Source organism: Bidens hawaiensis, unplaced genomic scaffold (assembly GCF_021521415.1).
Source record: "Bidens hawaiensis isolate Kalapana, Puna unplaced genomic scaffold, B.hawaiensis_p1.1 tig00039020_1, whole genome shotgun sequence".
Classification (NCBI taxonomy): Eukaryota; Viridiplantae; Streptophyta; class Magnoliopsida; order Asterales; family Asteraceae; genus Bidens; species Bidens hawaiensis.
In genome coordinates, this window is record NW_027496854.1 from 111,070 (window position 1) to 125,759 (window position 14,690).

The 14,690-nt window shown below is 33.9% G+C and overlaps 1 pseudogene across 1 annotated transcript; it reads right to left on the reverse strand.

The window, feature by feature from the left end:
• Positions 1-676: 676 nt before the first annotated feature.
• LOC143590842 (kinesin-like protein NACK1) lies at positions 677-10,682 on the reverse strand (annotated as a pseudogene). Its single transcript, XR_013145557.1, has 15 exons — positions 10,445-10,682; positions 9,487-9,739; positions 9,308-9,397; positions 9,124-9,224; positions 8,492-8,610; positions 8,336-8,417; positions 8,192-8,259; positions 8,041-8,099; positions 7,797-7,921; positions 7,113-7,311; positions 6,891-7,001; positions 6,674-6,823; positions 2,591-3,490; positions 1,785-2,110; positions 677-1,157 (listed from the first exon to the last, which is right to left on the reverse strand). The product of XR_013145557.1 is annotated as a kinesin-like protein NACK1 (transcript).
• Positions 10,683-14,690: the final 4,008 nt, after the last annotated feature.

Genomic DNA, 14,690 nt, shown 5'->3' on the forward strand with positions numbered 1-14,690 from the left:
GGGTTGCTGTCCCTAAATGTTGAGTTACACATGATCATGGTTGCTGTCCCTAAATGTTGAGTTACACATGATCATGTGTTACAAGGATGGGTGAAGGAAGTTATGTTGCTTGAAATAAACTAATATATGTTTTCAACTTTTTGTACCCATCGATGTATCTCTTGCTTACGTGTTTGCTGGTTTTTAGTAACTTATAATAAATTTTATCGAGTGTCAATGATGTGATCTCTTGAATTTTAAGCCGAGTCGGGTGTGATTAAGATTACTACTTTATGGTGAAATAATGCTAGTTGGGTTACGAGTTTGTGTCAAGGTGCATAATGGTAGAAACTGAACCTGGTTTTGAAGCCGAACGGAACCCAATTTTGAATCGGGTTTGGACCCCCAACCAAAACCGCAAGGTTCTAATCGGTTTAAAATCTATCAAGCCTGATTCTATCCCCCTGATAAACCGGGTTGGAGCCCGAACTGGTTTAACCAATAAACTGGGTTTGACGACTCGGTTTCAACCTGACCCGATTTTTGCACCTCTAATAAGAAAAACTCATTTATATAAGGGAAAAAACTATTTAAACTAATGAATATGACGTAGATTCCACTAGTAAACCAATTTTTTATGTATATTCTAAAACTTTAAAGAGATGAATAAGTAAATAAGTTATTGTGTTTAAAAAGATTCACCAAAAACAAATGAGTAGCAATGTTACTCTTACTTGCAAAACAAGAATTGTTGCTGTCTGACAAATTGAGAAGATTTACACCAAGATCAGTAAAAAAAAAACAAACGAATAATAAGCAATGTCTTACTTGCAAGACGAGAAATGCTGTCTCACAAATTAAGAAGGTTTGAGATCGGGTTCCATCCCATAATCCAAGGTCGATTATCTGTCGGGAGCACAAAGTTTAGTTCAAACATTTCTTTCGACAAGTTCCCGCCTTCACGGAACCCAACAAGCTTGGCAACAATCTCTGCACTTTCTTGAATATGTGCAGAGTCACGAGGATTCGTCCACAGTTTGCTTATAAACTGAATCCTACGTTGTTTTCCTTCAAGGGGAACGTCCCATTTCATGTATAACAATTCTCGTTCTTCGGTTGTTAAACGGGTTGTAAGCCTCTTTGCTAGAAACTCCCGTTCCCGCTTCAGTGATTTAAGGCTGCACACACGGATATCGATGAGACGTTCGCATATTTTGACTATTAATATGTTTCAGTTCAGGTAATGGGTTGGGTTGACTCAAGTTATATCCATCTCTAACGTATAAAGAGAAAATTGCACAGATGGTCCCGTGATTTGTTGTCAGTTTTGCAAGTTTCGTTACCAGATTTAAGACTGGCAAACTTAGTCCAAACATTTGTGAGAGTTGCATGTTGAGTCCCTACCGTCAAGGACTATTTGTGCAATTTGCGCTTAAAAAGGTAAAAATGAAAACTTTGAAGAAAATTATTTCGGGTCAACCCAACTAGAATGGACCGTAGAAAGCACCAATTTTGACCAGCTCTTAAGTTTAGAACTCGGTAAAGAAAATATTACTTTGAAAAAAACTGTTTCGGGTCAACCCAACTAGAACGACCCGTAAAAAGTACCTGTTTTGACCAGTTCTTAATTTAGAAAAACTAAGTAAAAAAAAAAAAGATAAGCAGAAAAACTTTGAAGGAAAGATTTTCGGGTCAACCCAGCTAGACACGTAAACTTGATTATAAAAAGGTTAACAAGAGAACTTTGAAGAAAACTGTTTCGGGCCAACCCAACTAGACTGAATATGAATTTGTTAGGGAATAACCTTGATGTAATGGAGATTGTGGGCTCGTCTGCACCACGTCCAGGTGTCGCATTGCCATGTTCCGCCAAATGTTCTTGCAACCAATTGAGTCTCCTGAGTTCAACTTCCAAGTAGATTTCATCAGCAGGGTCTCCTTTAAACAGCATATAGAACTGAGTTCTGTGAATAATCGATACAAAACACGAATCCCACAACTCTATAATCGTCTGCCTTTGTTCCCTAAACTTTATATGCCACGGAACCGGCGACACCTCAGGTATGTCTGTTGTATTGTCATTGGCTTCCAGATCATATCCTGCTTGCTCATTAGCTTCCAGCTCAAGCACCTTAATCCAAATTATGTAAATTAAAACGTATTTTTAGCAAAAATATGTATGTTTAGCGTATTTAACAAATAGGTGTTTGTGGCAAGTGATATGCTATTCCCAACCCAATCCGCCAATTTACAATCTCTGGATGTACTGAAGATAAAAATACATAATATCAGAATTATATGAATAAAAGTTGGAATGAATATTGAATTTGATTACTGAAAGACAAAAAAAAGATCCTTATTTGAAGCATAACTTTGTTTATCAGAAGATTAAAATACATAACTTAGTTATCAAAATTATCTGAAATGACCTGACCCGTTTCAATTTAATCCTAACCCAAGGCCGATTCGTCTTATACTTTATCCATAAAGTGTCACAAATCTTCCCAAGAATTCAAAGCATTCGATTATTGGTGAAAAAATATAACTTTATTTGTACACAATCTGACTCGACCAGTTTGACAGCACTAGAAAATGAACAAGAAAATGTTACCTGACATAGAAGAAGATGCTTTTGATATTGCAGCTTTGCAACACGCTCTTTAAGCTCAGTAACATACGTTCTAATACTTCTCACATTTTCTTCAGCTGCATTTTGAAACATTTTTTGCATTTTTCTCATATTAACCGAACTGGAACGCCTGTGTGGCGTGTTTTCCTTTGATGACAAATCTCCACATTCTTCACCCTTTGGATTCATCAGCTCCTTATCTTCAGACACTAACGGTTCTTCTTCATCTTGAGGAGCCCGGTTTTCATCCACTTCACGGGTAGATGACATAGGCGAGCATGGTGACCTTATAAAGCCCGGCTTGTTGATCACATTGCTAGAAGTCAACGGGCCTGGACACTTCTTCTTCTTTGACTGAGTTTTGACTTGATCAGTGTTGTTATTAGGAAGTGACATTATAAGCTTGTCAATCGACTTCTGAACGTTTTCAAGCTGTTCTTCTAGTGTCGCGATATTGCTTCCTTGCGAACGAATCCGATTGATTTCGTCTTTAAGATTCGCGCTCACGCTTTTGTTGACACTGGGAACCATATGGTCAACGTTGACTTCTTTTTGGGTAGTCCGGACCGCACACATGTCACGAATCTCAGCCTGTAATTTACCAATGGTCTCTGCTGCATCCTGGTTTCCTTGTCTATGACAAGTGACTTCTTTTTGAAGTACTTCTAAGGCTCGGTTTGCTTCTTCACCGAGCTGTTCTTGAAGGTGTTCAAGTTTTCTTATTTCATGCATCAATGTGAAAGGGGCGGTTGATGACTGTCTCATACTTTGTCTAACGGTTGTGTTTCTCGTTTTCTCAAAACGAGTTGGTTCTCTGCCTTCAAGGACTGATGGTAATGTTCCTGAGAATGATAGACATTTCTTAGCCAATGGAGCTGGTGGCTTCATTTTTGGGTAGTCCGGACAGCACACATGTCACGAATCTCAGCCTGTAATTTAGCAATGGTCTCTGCTGCATCCTGGTTTCCTTGTCTATGACAAGTGACTTCTTTTTGAAGTACTTCTAAGGCTCGGTTTGCTTCTTCACCGAGCTGTTCTTGAAGGTGTTCAAGTTTTCTTATTTCATGCATCAATGTGAAAGGGGCGGTTGATGACTGTCTCATACTTTGTCTAACGGTTGTGTTTCTCGTTTTCTCAAAACGAGTTTGGGTAGTCCGGACCGCACACATGTCACGAATCTCAGCCTGTAATTTAGCAATGGTCTCTGCTGCATCCTGGTTTCCTTGTCTATGACAAGTGACTTCTTTTTGAAGTACTTCTAAGGCTCGGTTTGCTTCTTCACCGAGCTGTTCTTGAAGGTGTTCAAGTTTTCTTATTTCATGCATCAATGTGAAAGGGGCGGTTGATGACTGTCTCATACTTTGTCTAACGGTTGTGTTTCTCGTTTTCTCAAAACGAGTTGGTTCTCTGCCTTCAAGGACTGATGGTAATGTTCCTGAGAATGATAGACATTTCTTAGCCAATGGAGCTGGTGGCTTCATTTTTGGGTAGTCCGGACGGCACACATGTCACGAATCTCAGCCTGTAATTTAGCAATGGTCTCTGCTGCATCCTGGTTTCCTTGTCTATGACAAGTGACTTCTTTTTGAAGTACTTCTAAGGCTCGGTTTGCTTCTTCACCGAGCTGTTCTTGAAGGTGTTCAAGTTTTCTTATTTCATGCATCAATGTGAAAGGGGCGGTTGATGACTGTCTCATACTTTGTCTAACGGTTGTGTTTCTCGTTTTCTCAAAACGAGTTGGTTCTCTGCCTTCAAGGACTGATGGTAATGTTCCTGAGAATGATAGACATTTCTTAGCCAATGGAGCTGGTGACTTCATTTCCTGTGACAGTTGAAGAAATCAGTTAACTTAGCAAGTCCCTGGTTTATGATAATCAAATGATTACAGGTGGCCAAACTCGTGACATGTAATAACCGGTAGCTAAGTGCATCGCATCAACCATTTTGACCCGCTTTAAAACTAGAACTAGGTAAAAAAAATGGTAAACAGAACAACGGTGAAAAAAAATGATTCTTTAATACAATGTATCAAAAGATGTATTTTTTATATAAATAAGTAACATGTCAGTCAAAGTATTGATTATTTAAGAAAATGGACAGGTTTACAAAACTGAAAAATAGAAGGAAATTTCGCAAAAAAGTGTTATTTCAATCTAAATTTTCCATCTAAATTGCATTAAGAGGTTTTATGCAATAGAAATGCACATTGAGAAACGTTAGGTTCTTTTGAATTGTTTCTTATTTAGCTAAAACTTCTTTGAACTTTACATAATCAATTGAGTAAAAGTAAAAATAAGCGAACACACGAAGAAAGTGAGTCAAAGACCTTTGGTTCTTCTTCAAGTTTACGGCGTAGAGCTTCAGCCAATGGTCTCTGCTGCATCCTGGTTTCCTTGTCTATGACAAGTGACTTCTTTTTGAAGTACTTCTAAGGCTCGGTTTGCTTCTTCACCGAGCTGTTCTTGAAGGTGTTCAAGTTTTCTTATTTCATGCATCAATGTGAAAGGGGCGGTTGATGACTGTCTCATACTTTGTCTAACGGTTGTGTTTCTCGTTTTCTCAAAACGAGTTGGTTCTCTGCCTTCAAGGACTGATGGTAATGTTCCTGAGAATGATAGACATTTCTTAGCCAATGGAGCTGGTGGCTTCATTTTTGGGTAGTCCGGACAGCACACATGTCACGAATCTCAGCCTGTAATTTAGCAATGGTCTCTGCTGCATCCTGGTTTCCTTGTCTATGACAAGTGACTTCTTTTTGAAGTACTTCTAAGGCTCGGTTTGCTTCTTCACCGAGCTGTTCTTGAAGGTGTTCAAGTTTTCTTATTTCATGCATCAATGTGAAAGGGGCGGTTGATGACTGTCTCATACTTTGTCTAACGGTTGTGTTTCTCGTTTTCTCAAAACGAGTTTGGGTAGTCCGGACCGCACACATGTCACGAATCTCAGCCTGTAATTTAGCAATGGTCTCTGCTGCATCCTGGTTTCCTTGTCTATGACAAGTGACTTCTTTTTGAAGTACTTCTAAGGCTCGGTTTGCTTCTTCACCGAGCTGTTCTTGAAGGTGTTCAAGTTTTCTTATTTCATGCATCAATGTGAAAGGGGCGGTTGATGACTGTCTCATACTTTGTCTAACGGTTGTGTTTCTCGTTTTCTCAAAACGAGTTGGTTCTCTGCCTTCAAGGACTGATGGTAATGTTCCTGAGAATGATAGACATTTCTTAGCCAATGGAGCTGGTGGCTTCATTTTTGGGTAGTCCGGACGGCACACATGTCACGAATCTCAGCCTGTAATTTAGCAATGGTCTCTGCTGCATCCTGGTTTCCTTGTCTATGACAAGTGACTTCTTTTTGAAGTACTTCTAAGGCTCGGTTTGCTTCTTCACCGAGCTGTTCTTGAAGGTGTTCAAGTTTTCTTATTTCATGCATCAATGTGAAAGGGGCGGTTGATGACTGTCTCATACTTTGTCTAACGGTTGTGTTTCTCGTTTTCTCAAAACGAGTTGGTTCTCTGCCTTCAAGGACTGATGGTAATGTTCCTGAGAATGATAGACATTTCTTAGCCAATGGAGCTGGTGACTTCATTTCCTGTGACAGTTGAAGAAATCAGTTAACTTAGCAAGTCCCTGGTTTATGATAATCAAATGATTACAGGTGGCCAAACTCGTGACATGTAATAACCGGTAGCTAAGTGCATCGCATCAACCATTTTGACCCGCTTTAAAACTAGAACTAGGTAAAAAAAATGGTAAACAGAACAACGGTGAAAAAAAATGATTCTTTAATACAATGTATCAAAAGATGTATTTTTTATATAAATAAGTAACATGTCAGTCAAAGTATTGATTATTTAAGAAAATGGACAGGTTTACAAAACTGAAAAATAGAAGGAAATTTCGCAAAAAAGTGTTATTTCAATCTAAATTTTCCATCTAAATTGCATTAAGAGGTTTTATGCAATAGAAATGCACATTGAGAAACGTTAGGTTCTTTTGAATTGTTTCTTATTTAGCTAAAACTTCTTTGAACTTTACATAATCAATTGAGTAAAAGTAAAAATAAGCGAACACACGAAGAAAGTGAGTCAAAGACCTTTGGTTCTTCTTCAAGTTTACGGCGTAGAGCTTCAGCCTGTGACTGTGCAAGATCTCTTTGTCTCTTGAGTTCTTCAATTTCCAAATCCTTTTGTCTTTTAAGCTCTTCAAGTTCCATTTCCATCTAAAGATATCAATATTAGAACCTCACTCCAGTAACTTAATTAAATAATATTATCTTGTATATGTACCTGACGAATTTTAGTATCTTTATCATTAGATGCATCGGGAGTACGCAACTCAGCTTCTAGTCTTGAAACTTCCTTCTGCAAATGTTTAACTAACTGTTTGTCTGAAACAACCTGATCAAATTTTCAGAAATAAAACAACACCTTTAGCATTTGTTGTCATAATGAGACCACAAGATGGAAATATGAATATCTGTTAAACTAAAATCCCTATGAAGTATGTACCATGTTAATTTGGGCATTATTGGTTACTTCTTTTGCTCTAGTAGCAAAGAACAGAGTGTTCCTCGACTGTTCCACATGGCTAGAAGCTGGGCTCAAAGTGCAAATAATGGCAGTACGTGCATTGCCACCTAACGAGTGTTGTAATATGCGTGTGAGCTTAGAGTCCCTATATGGTATATGGCCACTTCTCTTTCCAACACTGCAGCAACACCATATTTTGAGCGGATATTAACAAACAAAATAAGAATTAGACACACAAGAAGTAAAGTTATTATCCCATGAAAGGTTAATGAAGTTATAACCAACAAGCTTAAAAGGGTTGAAATACTGAAATAGTCACATGTGAACAAAGTAATGAATAGATATGATTCTTGGAGGCCGGTCGATTTGGGTTATGTTTTACCCGTGACGGATCAAAATACAAACATAAAGGTTTACTTGAAAAGGAAATAGGTCAAAAGTCAGCCAAAAGTAATCATTTACTTGGAAAGGTCAATTTGGGTTATGTCTTCTAATCATATTTATCACACTATGACATCTTATTTGAATGTAAGAGCAACCAGAATGTGTCTATGATATGAATTTGGACAAGTAAATAAAGACTGGTTGAATAAAACAAAATCAAAAGAGAAAACATGTTCAAATTAACTAATTAAATTGTATAAATTCTACACATCTACTGACCTCAGCTTTCTAATCACAGTTGTGAGAGTCATCAAGCTAAGGTTGATATGGCAGCCTTCTCTAAGCCGGGCTCCATCGGCGTTTGTCTGTGATGCTCTTTCACTTCCAGCTAAATCTACAAAGTTCTGCACAAATTGGTGTCTTGATGGTCAATATTTTTTTCATGGTCAATAATTAGTCAAGTTTCCCATTCTATCCTTAGTTGTACAATATAATTAAACTTCTTTTTATTGTCAAAACATACCAGACTTGAAACAAAGGACCTCACGCAGTCTGAAGTACCCTGAGTGTGCTTTCTATTGTCTGCATCATCAGATTAGATTTATGATGAATCCTGACATTTATACAAAAAGCATAAGAAGCCCATGTTTGTGAATCAAAATGTAAATGCTTACCAGCCTTATTATTTGGTGTGACCGAGAACTTGTATCGTTTAAAGCAGTTTCACCAACTTGTCTTTGAGCTGCAAAGCAAACAAGAGTAATTAAACTACAACAAATTAATCATAGTTTAACAAGTTACAGAAATTTATGTTTTACCTTCACAAACACTGATCAAATTTCTCAAGTGTTGATCATCTGTTGCTGTTTCCTCAACCAATTTCTCCACAACGGTTCCTTTCTGCATTATAAGTATAATCATCAGTAAGCCTGGAGTAATATTGAATATGGAGAAACATATGTTTTAGATGTAACCTCGGGATCATCTCTAAGCTTTATAGATTGCGCCCATTTTCAGAATTCAACAAGTCCCGCACATTTTCATTGTAGATTTCTAGTCCTGATATTTTTATTCTGAATTCTCTGTCTGGATTCTGTAATAATTCAGTGCTTAAATCTTAACAACACAACCCTTTTCGCCAAATTAGTGACAGTGATATAAAAATATTAATCTCTTACTTACATGCACCGATCATCAGTAAAAATATAAAAATATTAATCTTTTGACGTTATTTTTACTAATATAAAAATATTTTGATTTTTATAAAAATATAAAAATATTAATCTTTTGACGTTATTTTACTAATCTCGTGAAAATAACGTTAAAAGTGACGGACGGTTAATCAGGCATCATGTAGTGGCGTTGATAGCCGAAAGACAAGGGTACATGCACCGATCAGCCGGTGTCCCGATGATTGAGTGCTATGTGTCTTATGTCCAAGGCTTGATGCAAAACTACTATCGAGCCGGGGGTCTCACCGAAAGCAGCCTCTCTATCCTTATAGGGTAGAGGTAAGGCTGTCTACATCTTACCCTCCTCAGACCCTACCATAGCTTTGCTATTGGTGGGATATACTGAGTACGATGATGATGAATCTCTTACTTACATGCATTATATGCTGGTAAATATCATTAACTGCTTTTTCAGTTATTCCTCTCATGGTATATGTTTTCCCGCTACTTGTTTGACCATATGCGAATATGGTTGCTGAAAGAGTAAAAACAAGTGAGATCAAATAAATAAAAGTGAAAAGAAGTGTTATATGTACAGCTAAAAAATATGGAAGTTACCATTTATGCCCATTAGGGCAGACAATGCAACCGTCTTTACACCGTCCTCATAGACGGATTCTGTCACAGCTTCAGGACCAAAAACTTTGTCTACAAGAACAATAAACAGATTCATTGGCTTAAACATAATCCAAATTAAAACTAGATATACTTAATCAACTGGCAATTGAATTGCATACCAAATGTAAATGAAGACGGTTGAACTACACGTTCTTGAGGGAGTGGTTTATATACAATCGAATGGTCATCAATGCATTCCCATGACACATTATCTTTAGCCAACTGCTCCCGTTTGTTTAACGGTCTCAACCGTACTGTTACAACTATCTTCTCTTCCCGAACTCTTGACCCTCCAGGTGTTGATATCGGTGTCCGTTCAATTTTGGAAACAGGTGTACCAGGAACACTTTTTACAGTCATCTTGTCTTGACCCTAATTAAGCAACAGATCATCATTTTAGCAATCATACATTAGTCTTAACTAGCAACAAACAATCATAAAACCAAAGTACACTTGTTAATTAAGCATGAGTGACAATTACAATCCCAAAGAACCACTGAAAATTGATTACACAATGTTTCCTTATTTGATCACTCATATTTCTTGATTTAAATTCTGCAATTGTGCTTACAAACATTCGGTGGATATTTCAATCAACCATAAAAACATGCATAACTAACAAAATCATTACAAATCCGCAAAACAGCTACTAAAATGTAATAGCCACATAAAAATGAAGCACAAAGTGGTTACATAATTACCTATTCACTTCAATCAGATTCCACAACAATTGACTCATATAATTATGGATTCACGTTTAATAAACATGAGTGGCATTGTGACAATACTCGCAACTAACAAAATCGTTAAATATCGACAGCAAAGCAGATTCTAATGACTAATAACCACATAAAATGAAGCACGGATTGTTTCCATAAATACCGATTCACATTCCACAATTTTCGACTAATTTTCCGTATTTCAACATCAATCGATAAAAAACAACAGATCTCCAATCAGATAGCCTATATAAGGCAAACTAATCAACTACACTTAAATCAATTTCAATCAATCAAGTTCTACCTGGAACCTTACACAAAAACCTAACAAATACAAACAATAACCGAAGCCGATTACCTGAAATTGAACTCGAAAACGGAACGATTCGGTAACCGGAAGCCTCAATCGATCTTCGATTTCAGCGATCTGGTTAGAAATTACAAGGAATAGAGAGAGAATTTGAGATATTTGCACTGTGTGTGAATTGCAGGTGAGAAACTAGGGTTTTGAATTTTGATTCAAATAACGAATGTTAACGGCTATATTGTATTTATTGTCTGTGATCGGGTGAAACGACGTCGTGTACAGGATTAGACTAACGGGTCTTTCAAGTGTGATAAATTATTGTTATTATTATTATTATAATATTAAATTTAATTTAATTTATTTCCGACAATAAGGCCACCAATTGGGGCTTTTTAAGTGAAAAAAGAATCCTATGCTAACGGAATTGTGGTTTACAGGCTAGTTTTGATATGTCGAGAAAATAGTGGTTGAATGACTTGTATGTTATGCATTAATATTTGTATATGTCCCTGGCTTGTTAAATTTGTCTTTGGAGGATTCGTGGCCTGTTTTGAAGATATGTTCCTACGTGGCATAATAAAATTCTTACCGATTATTTTCTTTCCTTTTATAATAAACTAGTTTGAAACCCGTATATTACACGGGTAATTGATGAAAATTTTAAACTTTAACTATGAAGTGAATTACAGTCAACAAAATCATCATTTATTATTAATAAAATTTATATAAAAATTACATAAATAAGATTACACAAATATGTTACAATAAGCAAAACTTTTCTTTTCTTGTACACTATATTTGTGATTGTATTGGTAAATATACATTGTTTATCAAAAATCAAAATCTTTAGTCTATGTATGCTTGTAAATCTTGTTAAGGTAATATATATGTCTGCTTATAACTCTTGATATAACAATGTATAGTTATATGTGTGACAAATAATGTTATTCAAGTACATACCGCGACCCTAGATAAATGATAATATATTTCCATGATACTAACAAAAAAAAAAGATTCATACACATAAAATGTCATACCTTTTGATCAATTAATATATATGCTGTCATTTGAGATCATTCGGTCATGTTTATCCTAAAAAAACATGATTATTCCAAAAAAAAAACAAATTACTTGAACTTTGATGATATAATCATTTTTAGAGACTTTAGAATTTGAAATTGATTGATCATGATAAATTATTTGTTGTTATTAATATACTGCATATGACAAATTTTAATTAATTTTATATATTAAAATTAGCAATAGTATAATCAAGAAACATATAAAACCTAAAATTTAAATATAAAAAATTGATTTGTTTCCTTTCATATGAGTGGAAAATGATAAAGAAGTAATAACCTTAAAGTCATGTTCAACTAAAAGTAACTTTAAAAAAATTGTCTATAGCTTTATTATTTTGAATATAAACTTTAATACACACTTTAATTATGTATTACCCAACATGTAACACTAACATAACCTCAATTCGTTGTGTTTGTATAAAAATAAAATTACTAAGTTAATATAATATTGAAATGATGTAAATAAATGATGAAAACGATATTCTAGGTTTCCATATCATAAATGTATTTTGGAAAGCTAAAATAGTAGAAAACGACTGAAACATATTTTTTGGTTTAAAAATTTGAATGCTTTTAATTAAGTAATTTGTCTTATAAAACATATTAGATGAATTATATTTAAATGAAATAAAAATAGTATAAATCAAATAATAAAATATATGTTTCTGGAACATTTCTGTCTGAGTTATGAAATAAAAATTTTGAAAACTAAATATCGATCTTCTTGTTGCTAACCATTTATACTACACAAAAAAGTTATATAAATAAATGATAGATAGTTCATATAGTAAATCGTTACTCATATGAATTATAATTATAATATTAAACTTCAATGATTTAATGGTAAACACCAAGATATATATAATATGTATTCTTCATATTTGCAATATTTATATAAAATGTTTGAAGAAATTAAGAAAATACACATTTTCTGGAGTTCAAATACATATGAGAAAATTTTAAATCCAAATTTGAAACTAATCTTATGTAAAAAATTATGCACGTCTGCTCCAATCCCAATTTAAAAACAAGTTATAGTTTACTATGATTTTAATTACAAATGATTTTAAAATTTATTCTAATAGACCTGCAAATTCAATTTTGATATTTCCTTGTTCTCTTATCTTTCACAATTAATATTAATGAATGAATCTAATATGATTTACCTTTAATAAAAATAAACTTGAATTTATATATTGAAATAACTAAAAATACAAGGACCATATGTTGAAATGTTGAAAAAAGGGATGAAGAGGGCTATAAGAGTGACAAGTGACAAAAATAGGTAGTTATTTATTAGAATAGATAGATCCTAACAACAAAGGTTAGATTTTCACCTTGATTATTGTTTTTATATGTTTTTAAAACTTGAGTAATTAATAAATTCTCCTTTTATTTTATTGATATAAGAGAATGTAGAGTTATTCTACAAAGGGTAACAAAAATAAAAAGTGTGAGAAGCCATAAATAATTGACATGTGTCAAGTGGAGACCAAAAGAAAAAAGGGTATATAGGTAATTGTACATATTTTCTCTCTTCACATGCAAGACATATGTTAATACCCCCATCATTTTAGAACGTCTATAACTTTTTCGTAGGTTATTTTTTTTAAAAAAAAATTATCATAATAACAAGCGTTTTTTTATCTTTAATATGAGTATGATTTTTGTTATATAAAAATTAAAACAAAAATTACGTCATTGTGTCTTTTCGCACACCACTGTGTCTTTTCGCTTATCATTGTGTCTTTTCGCACACCATTGTGTCTTTTCGCACACCATTGTGTCTTTTCGCATATCATTGTGTCTTTTTCGTCATTGTGTCTTTTCGCACACCATTGTGTCTTTTCGCTTATCATTATGTCTTTTTTCGGCATTGTGTCTTTTCGCATACCATTGTGTCTTTTCGCTTATCATTGTGTCTTTTTTGTCATTGTGTCTTTTTTCGTCATTGTGTCTTTTCGCTTATCATTGTGCTTTTTTTCGTCATTGTGTCTTTTCGCACACCATTGTGTCTTTTCGCTTATCATTGTGTCTTTTTTCGTCATTGTGTCTTTCAACTCATCATTATGTTTTTTTATAATAACACCGTTGTGTAATAATAATATGTAAAAATAAATATAAAATAACAACAAATTATCTAATACATAAAACACAAATGATTAATACATATTACACAATAACTTGAAACGTAAAACACAATGGTGAATATGTATAACACAATGACCTAAAACGTAAGACACAATGGTGGATACGTATAACACAATGACCTAAAATGTAAGACACAGTGGTGAATATATATATAACACAATGGAAACAACATATTACACAATGAACAACAAAAAAACACAATTAAAAAAACCTATTATTTTTTTTATTTTTATATAACAATATGATACTCATATTAAAGATAAAAAAACGATTATTATTATGATGATTTTTTTTTTAAAAATAATGTCGTATGAAAAAGTTATGGACATTTTAAAATGATGGGGGAATTGGCATATGCCTTGCATGTGGATAGAGAAAGTCAACAAAGGTGAGTTATTACCTTCACGCCCTTTCCATTAATTTTTATTTATTAAATTAATCTCAGTAATTCAAATTTAAGGTCAATGGACTGGATTCTTTCTCACCATTCTCATTTTTGTTGTCCTTTGTATTTTAACTTTACCCGGAGAATGTATATGAGGGCATTTGTAAAATGGTGATAAAAATAAGAAGAATTTATAGTTATATACAAAATTTCTAAAATAAATAATATACTAAAATTTAACTAAAAAACGAAAAAAGTAAAACATAAAAATATTTTCACCGTCTTCCTCGCTAAAAAAACAATGTTGAGGGAAAAAGACAATTGTGTCTTTTTGTTTAACATTGTGTTTTATGTTTATTTTTGTCATTGATTATGTTTTTTTCCTTGAAATTGTATCTTATTTTTTCTTGATATTGTGTTATATTATTCAACATTGTGTTATATTTTGTTCGATATTGTGTTACACTTTGCGATCTGTTGTGTATTTTTAGTTATAATTGTGTCTTTTGTTTATTTTTATCGTTGTGTCTTTGATCTCGACATTGTGTCTTTTCGTCGTTTTTTTTCGGAACGAGAATAACGGAGGAAACATTTTTTTTTTGTTTTTTATTTATATTTTAAGTTATGATTTATTATTATTATTTGAATTTTTTGTTGAGGGTTCTTTGGGTGGCCCTAA